Here is an 8981-nt window from a genome sequence, read left to right on the forward strand (position 1 = left end):
CACTCTCTGTCTTCTTTAGCCTTCTCAGCTTTGTCTCTTTAACTTTGTCTTATCCTCTGTTACCTTTAGCTGTGCGTCTTGTCTTTTTGTCAGTGTCACTGTTTCCAAACCATACATCATGGTAGGTCTCACTACTATCTTGCTGCTATTCCTGTGTCATAAATCACCCCTGGCACTCTCAACCTGCTGGATCATTTGTGCAACTTCATTAGGCGATGGGAATAGGTAAGAATTTAGCTATTCCGATTCCATTATAGATATTAATTAGCGATTCGATTCCTCATCAATTCTCTTATTGATTGTGATTGGGTTCCTAGTGGCTCTGTTTTCTGAGTAACTGCCATTGCTAAGCAGCAATAAAGAAATTACATTCATGCAAATTAATTGCATGCTGTGTATCAAATGTTTCTGCATGTTTGTTGAGGTATTTTCCCTATTTGTTGTGATCAATGTAGGAGTCATTGCTTAAAAAAGTAATTATTACACATATTATGCAGAACATGTTTCTTAACAGTAATCCAGTACCCTACTTAACTACTACAGGAAAAAGTAATTTATTATATTACTCATTACATTACTTTCATGTTACTCTGTAAAATAGCGGAAACACACTGTCTCATAATCACCATTCAACAAACATAAATCTGTAGCTACAACCCCGCAAACCGACACAAATCCCTAATAAGGACAAACATCTTTAAGATCTTTCTTTTAGTAGACTACAAAGCTGACCGCACAAAGCAAAGATGAAAACCAGAACACACACACACACACACACACACACACACACACACACACACACACACACACACACACACACACACAAACGATTGCCACAGAGATTCTGATTTGTAAACATGAACAGGTAGAAAGGGAGGCTTCAGCCTGACTGTTCATCTCTTTGTTACTTGTTGAAGTAAAGGGTCCAGCTGCTAGGGTTGGCATTCACCCAGCTTTCACTCTGGGTTCTTGGCTAGCTTAGTATTAGCATGCTGTGGTTGTTTCTTTACTAGATTGCCATGTATCTTGTCTTTTTGTGCGATAAATATAAATGTCCATATTCACACTCTAGACTGCGTGGCTATTTCTTCCTCTGACTGTGAACTGAAATCAGCTGATTGTAGCGCGCAGGCATACTAACCGTTCTAAGGAATGGGCTACTGGGAACTGATTTTCTACAAGAAAATTTCCATTCCTAATCTTTTTTTTTTTTTTTTTTTTTTTTTTTTTTTCTAAATGACATCAGAAACAGCAGTATGCGACATTACGTGATGGCAGAGCTTCAGTTCATCCTTTGTCATTTTTTTTTTTTTTTTTTTTTTTTTTTTTCTAAATGACATCAGAAACAGCAGTATGCGACATTACGTGATGGCAGAGCTTCAGTTCATCCTTTGTCATTTTTTTTTTTTTTTTTTTTTTTTTTTTTTTTTTTTTAATAAATAGGACAGGGGGAATGAATGAGAGAGAGAGGGGGAGAGAAAGAAAGAAAACCAAAGGGGAGAAGAGACGGTGAGAAGGGGGGGGAAGAGAGACAAAAAAAAAAAAAAAAAAAAACTCCTGGGTCACCTGTATGGAGAAAAAAAACAAACAAACAAACAAACAAAAACAAACAGAGGAGACAGCAAACAACAAAGAGCAACATAATAATAGAGAAAACAAAGCACCATACCATCACAATAAACTAGCTAGTCATAGATATCAGTATTTACTAAGTAATAAACGATATTGTGCAGCACGCAAGATAGACAGCGCACAGTGTGCTTTGAGGCAGCAGCCAAGAAAGCTTTAGTCCGCGTCTGTGAATACCCATGTGTGCATACCTGTGTGGATCAGCATGCTTGCATTCCAAAGGTTTCTCCATGTAATGATCTGCTAGGGAGTGTGGGGGGGCCACAGCCCCGTCCTCCAGGGTGTGAAGCGGGTATGGAGGAGATCAAAACTCCAGACATCCAGAGGCCCCCAGAACACAAGAGACCATGGAAGACCAACAGAGGGGCAGCCGCGCCACTGTCCCAGTAAGAGCTGAGGAGAGTCCCAGATGAGGGCTCGCCCAGCAGCCGCGGAGCAGAAGTCAGGGGGAGTTGCAGTGACGCGCCCGTGAGCTCCGCCGGCCCCCAGCTGCGCCTGAGTGACCGAGCCCTAGGCCGAGAGGCCGGGGGCACCCCACCTCCAAAGGGGCCCGAGCGAGCCCCAGGCCCCAGGCCCCAGGCCCTCCATTCCTAATCTTAAGTTTCTTCCTGCATCAGGAACTCAAGCCTTGTTCATTAAGGACAAACCTGCTGCTGAACCATGCAGCACCTCTGTATGGGTGCACTATAACATCATGATATCAAGATACTGGACATCAGACCTGGTTTTGTTCAAACCTAAAGATATGCCCCAACACCTTTTGGCAGTTCCCCTCACTATGACAGCTGTACTTTCCTAGTCATCTGGTAACTTCCATGCCACCTAGAGCCAGTCTTATCTCCTTCCTAAACTCTGCAGAACATCCTTTCTTGTTCTACTTCCACTGTTTAATCCTTGCCTCTACTGTCACTTGTTTCCCTGTCTTCATGTCAAAAGTCATCCTGTAGACTACAATTCAATGTGTGCTACATTGTCTCCTACCACCATCTTGCCTTCTTTTACCTTTTTCATATTAAACCTTTTGCATAAAATGCTGTACATTGTCATGTTATGTCCCTCTTTCTTCCTGAAATATCTCTTCACAACAGCCATTTAAATCCTTTTTTTGTTTAAATCCACTACCATCTGGCCTTCTGCATTTCTCTCCTTAATTGGAAAATGACATCATAACGAGTTGCTTTCTTAGTCCCCCACTGTTCTTGGACTTTTATTTCCCACTGAAGATAACATCATATAAATATTTGTAGTGTCTCGGTGACTGTTCAGGGGGTAGTCTCCAGAACAGTGAGAAGGGCTCCTAAAGAAGTCAGTGGCTTCCTAACTTAGCTGCTAGCATAAACCAAACATTTAGCTATCACAGAAAATGTAGTAGTTATTTAATGTTAAAGTTGTTATGGCTTCAGCTGAACTAAGGATATCAATAGTCGTCTTACTTGGAAAACCAAAATCAAACCTGGCCTATTTTAGAGCAACCCGTTCTCACTCCCAAAGCGTAACATTTTACGCTAGGTGACAAATCGTCACCATATTACGCTTTCGGCTACCCACCACGTTCCTAAATGACGACCTCGGAAAAAAGAGGAAATATGAGTCTGGACTGAATCTACACATGTTCGCTCTTTTTCTTCAAATCGCTTAGAAACACGCTATTTAACATCATTACAGTCCTGGTTAAGGTCAGGAATAAGGTTATGGTCAGGGCTAGGGATAAGGTTAGGTTTAGGGCTGGAATACAGGGCTGGAACGTCTATTACCGCGGGAGCGTCATTGCACTGGATTCCAGCCATAACCCGCCGCGTACCATAAGAACGCCGAAGGTCTCCTTTCGCGTTCCTCAGGAACGCCGCTGGACGTGACAAAACGTCGACATGTTACGCCTCGGGAGTGAGAACGCTCTGTTTAGAGAAGTGCTGGATCAAAACTAAAGGCTGTAAAACCATGTTAGGTCGAACATACAAGGTAGATGCAAGGTGTATTTTAGTGGAGCTTAATCCAAAGACAAATTTTGCAGGTAGATCCAGATGCTGCAAAAGTATTCTACCTTGACAATACCATTAAGAACTAGCAACTTGGTTATGATATAGAGGCTATTTTACACAGAATAAAATAGAACAGAACAAAATAGCCCTTAATTGTGGCTGCTCCACACCAAATGTGCATGGTATAAAAATATACAGGTGTGTCTTAAAATATTTCCTATCACCTCTGTGTGTCTTGGACACAAAATGCTTGAAAACTACTGCTTGTTAGCCTGATAGTAAATGAGATAGAAATTGTCTTAGCCTGAAACAAAGTGCGTGATCGTTAAATACCAAGCATATATGCTTCACTTAATTTTGTCAATACATGAATAAGTGTCATGGTAGCATCTACATAGAGCCATGCAAAGATTATCTGTCACACTGTTGTCAAGAGGACTAGTAAAACTCTCAGTGTCACTCAAATTGATCCATACAGAGCCTTCATTCTGTGTTGGTCATTAATAGATACAACCACAGAGCAATAATGTGACTTTTTTGAAAAAATGACTTTTTGTGAAACAGGGATATCTTCTTCACCTTCTTCTTTTTTTTTTTTTTTTTTTTTTTTTTTTTTTTTTTGCCTGTCCCGTTTGGCTCTTTTGCCATCAGAATTGTTGTCTAAAGGCAAAGAAAGATGCCCAACTGATTTACTTTGCCAAATTGACCATCCCAGCCTTGCCGTAATGGTCCATTTGATTCACCTTTTATTGTTTCTTTTATTTTCACTTACTGAATACGGGACAGACTTGACTGGGGGAAAGAAGGGGAGAAAGAAAGAGGGAAAGAGAAACAGCTGAGAAGAGGGACGGGGGAGAAGGGCAAAAGACAAAAACCAACAGAACGGGCAGAGAAGAAAAAACAATGCATATATCAATCACCTGGGTCACCTGCTGAGAAAGAAAAAAGAAAACAAGCAATAGAGAACAAGAGCAACAGAACAAACAACACCACAATGATACATGGGAATACGACAGCAAATACCAAACACTAAACACCACTGTGCAGCACACAAGACCAACAGAACACAGTGTGCCCTGAGGTAGGAGCCAAAAAGGGTGCAGTTTGTGGGTGTGATCACCCGTGTGTACACCTGTGAGCATGGACGCGCTTGTTTTTTGTTTTTTAAAAGGTTCCTTCTTGTAATAATCTGCTAGAAGGTGTGGGGGGGCCACAGCCCCGTCCTCCAGGGCATGAAGCAGGTATGGAGGAGATCAAAACTCCAGACATCCAGAGGCCCCCAGAACACAAGAGACCAAGGAAGACCAACAGAGGGGCAGCCGCGCCACTGTCCCAGAAAGAGCTGAGGAGAGTCCCAGATGAGGGCTCACTCAGCAGCCGCGGAGCAGAAGCCAGGGGGAGTTGCAGTGACGCGCCCGTGAGCTCCGCCGGCAGCCAGCCGTGCCTGAGTGACCGAGCCCCAGGGCGAGAGGCCGGGGGCACCCCACCTCCGAAGTGGCCCAAGCGAGCCCCAGGCTCCAGGCCCCGATAAGCGGCCGCCAAGGAGTGAGCCGGTGTGTACCTGGACGCCCATCCCCGGACACAGAGAACCACCAACGCACCGATGTCTGAGGGGGTCCGCCACTGGCAGGGGAAGTGGTGGTAGGGGGAGATAGGCCTCCAAACCTTGGAGGGCCTGAGATGTCCCCAGAGAGGTGACGCCTGACACCCAACCTGACATATAGACACAGACATACAGGCACACACAGATACAAACATCCATTCCCACCCTCATGCTCTCATATGCACTTACTCCACACTCAACCAACGTGGAGACAGACATAAAGAGACGCTGTACACACGATCACACTCCCCAAGCGTACTCTACAAACCGGGTCTAGGTACCCTTGCCCCTGGAGGGGGGAACTGCACCCAGACCCAGGTGGTGTTACCCTTTTCCCTGCGGTGGGGAGAGGCAGACCGCCCCGACTCCGCAGCAGCAGGAAGGCCCCACACTCCAGACCGCAGTCGGACGGCCAACTCCTCCTCCTAGCCCCCCCGCTCCAGCAGGTCGCAGAGAATGGGGGTGAGAGAAGACTCCAAACCTCCCTCCACCCGCTCATTGTAGTGTTGATGCATTTGTGTTCTAAGGTGCATTTAAAACCCAGGAGGGCATGGAGCTACCTGCCAGAGAGCAGCAGGTAAGCGCATGGTCCCTCCTGCTAGCCCTCAATGTCTACGTGTATTTAAAATTGAGAGGTGGGCAATGACGCCAGGGGTGGGGTGTACACCCTGATGGTACTTTGGATTCCGTGTATCGTGCCCACCCCCAAGATCCTATATGTATGTGTAATGAGAGTGTGAGTAATGTGAATGTCTAAGTTGTGGGATAAAATTGAGGCAGAGGCAGCCAGAAGGGGACAGGGGGGGGGGGGGGGGGGTAGCCTCCTCTGCACCCTGGTGACATACCCCTACTCCAAGGTCCTGCATGTGTGGGTGGTTGTGGTGGAGCGGGAAGAGGGAGGCAGCTGGAGATGGGGAGGGAAGGAAGGGAGGGGCAAGTGACCCCTCCCTGGGGCCAGCTCCCCCGCTGACCCCAGTAGGCACCCCCATACTCCGCGACCCGCCAGGGAAAGGGGGCCCAGGCCCATCCAGACCGGGGCCCAGTGCAGCAGCGCCTCCCGGCCCCACAGAGCCCGGGACAGTTCACCCAACCCCACCACAGAGAAAACTGCACCCACCCCATCATCCACTCATCTTCCAGACTACATAAGACAATAAACACCCAGGCTGAGATCTTCCTCCACCTCTCCTGTATCTCCCCCTCCTGCAGAGGGAGCTCCTGAGGAGAGGAAAGCTCCTGCAAGATGTGACAATCTCCCCCACCAGTTGAAGAGCCCCCCAGGTGGCTCGATGCACCGGCGGCACCCTGCTCCAGGGCTGGGCCCCCATGCACCCACCCGCCCACAACCCCGGCAACACACCAACCAGGACCCAAGCCCCCGAGGCCCGGTCCGGGTCCCAGCCCAGAGACGGAGCACCCCCAGAACCTCACGCCCATCCCGGACCCACCCAGGGGCAGCCAGGCTACCAGGTCAGTAACCCACGTCCGTCAGCACAGACCCTCCCCTAGCCCCGCTGCACGCAGCCGCGAGGAAACAGTCACCTGAGAGCCAACAGAGCCCCTAACCGGACATGACCGCTACTCCGGGTTGAGCCCCCCAAGGAAGATGCCTCCGGGGAACCCCCCGATGCCCTAAGCCTGTCCCTACCCCCACACCAATCACAACAGTGAAGGCGGGACCAAACTATGACCCCCCACCCCCACTAGGTGATGGAGCTGATCAAAGGAGCCCAGAGCAATTGATCTGATGTGGTGGCAGAGGCTGTATCAAGGCTAATGTAATCTAATAGATAATTTCTATATTGGTTAGAATTAAGATTATTTTTTATTTTTCCAGTTCATGAGGACTGTTTTCTTGGCTATGCATAGGGCAGTGAAAACCATATGGGCTATATTCTTTTCTGAAGTGACATTATCTAAGCTGCCCAACAAACACACTAAGGGGGAAGTTGGAATGTTACATTTCAGACACTTTGATAAGTCTTCACATATCTCGCGCCAAAACTTCTGAACTGGTGGACAGAACCAAAGAGCGTGGATATAATTGTCCAGTGAATTGGTTTGGCAGTGTGAGCAGTTGTTGGTAGACGTAAAGCCCATCTTGAACATCCGATGACCTGTATAGTGCACTCTATGTAATATTTTGTATTGAATTAATTGAAGACTGGGATTTCTAATTAGATGAAAGGTTTTTAAGCAAATCTGAGACCAGAAGTTTAGGTCTAAGTTAACTGATAAATCCGCTTCCCATTTTGCAATAGGAAGTGATATTGATTCATCTGTTTTAGAAAGCATTCTGTATATTTTGGATAGTAATTTGGGGGGTTTAAGAGTAAGAAATTGAACCACACTTGGTGGTGTTTGTAGTTCAACTTGACCCGGTTTAAATTTCTTTTTTACTATGGATTTAATTTGTTGATATTCTAAAAATCTTTTCTTGTTGATCCCATATTTTGTAACTAGTCCGTCAAATGAAATAAATTCTGTTCCTTCTAGTATATGTTCTAAATATTTGATTCCTTTACCACTCCAATCTGAAAAGTTTAGCATATTATTGTTTTGTAATATGTCAGGGTTGTTCCAGATAGGTGTACGTTTGCATGGGATTAATGAAGACGCCGTCAATTTTAGAAACTCCCACCATGCTGTCAGAGAAGAGCTGATGTTGATGCTTTTAAAGCATTCATGTCGTTGGATGTTTGAGCTGATAAATGGTAGGTCTGAGATCTCTAGATTATTGCAGAGTGCTTGTTCTACATCTAGCCAAGGTTCATCTAAGAGGGTATGTTTTAGCCATCCTGAGATAAACTGAAGCCTGTTGGCTAAGAAGTAGTGCTGAAAGTTAGGCAGTTCTAGTCCTCCTTTATCCTTGGTCTTTTGTAGTGTTTTTAAGCTTATACGTGGGGGTTTATTTTTCCAAAGGAATTTGGACATACATGAATCTAGAGATCTGAACCATCTTGTGGCGGTTTAGTTGGGATCATTGAGAATAAATAATTTATTTTTGGTAAGACCATCATTTTTATAGCGGCAACCCTTCCCATGAGTGATATGGGTAGACATTTCCATCTAGCCAGATCATCTTCTACCTTCTTTAAAAGTGGGATATGGTTTAATTTAGTTAGATCTGCAAGCTTGGGAGAAACATTAATACCTAAATATTTTATATTTCCCGATTGCAGTGGTGTAGAAGAGGAATTATGGAAGGAGCAATTAATCGGTAGGACTGTAGATTTTGACCAGTTAATTGAGTAATCTGATATTCTTGCAAAAGAGTTTATCAATTCAATCACCCCAGAGATATTGGTTTGTGAATTTTGGAGAAAGAGTAACACATCATCCGCATAAAGGCTGATTTTATGTTCCACGTTCTTGCATTTTATGCCCTTAATTACTGAATTCTCTCTAATTGCTGCTGCTAGTGGTTCAATAAAAATTGCAAACAGTGAAGAGGAGAGTGGGCATCCCTGCCTGGTGCCCCTCAAGAGACAGAAGCTGGAGGATGTCTGGTCATTTGTTCTAACACAAGCTGTTGGGGAATTATATAATATTTTTAACCAGTTTATGAAAGAAGATCCAAAACCAAATTTGTGTAAAGTTGCAAATAGAAATTTCCAGTTAACTCTGTCGAATGCTTTTTCTGCGTCTAAAGAGAATATTGTAGTTTCTAGGTTTTTACTGTATGAGTAGTCTATCAAATTAAGTAATCTACGTGTATTTGTTGATGAGTGCCTACCTTTTATAAAACCAGTTTGGTCTGGATGAATTAA

This window comes from Maylandia zebra, linkage group LG20 (genome assembly GCF_041146795.1).
Source record: "Maylandia zebra isolate NMK-2024a linkage group LG20, Mzebra_GT3a, whole genome shotgun sequence".
Taxonomy (NCBI): domain Eukaryota; kingdom Metazoa; phylum Chordata; class Actinopteri; order Cichliformes; family Cichlidae; genus Maylandia; species Maylandia zebra.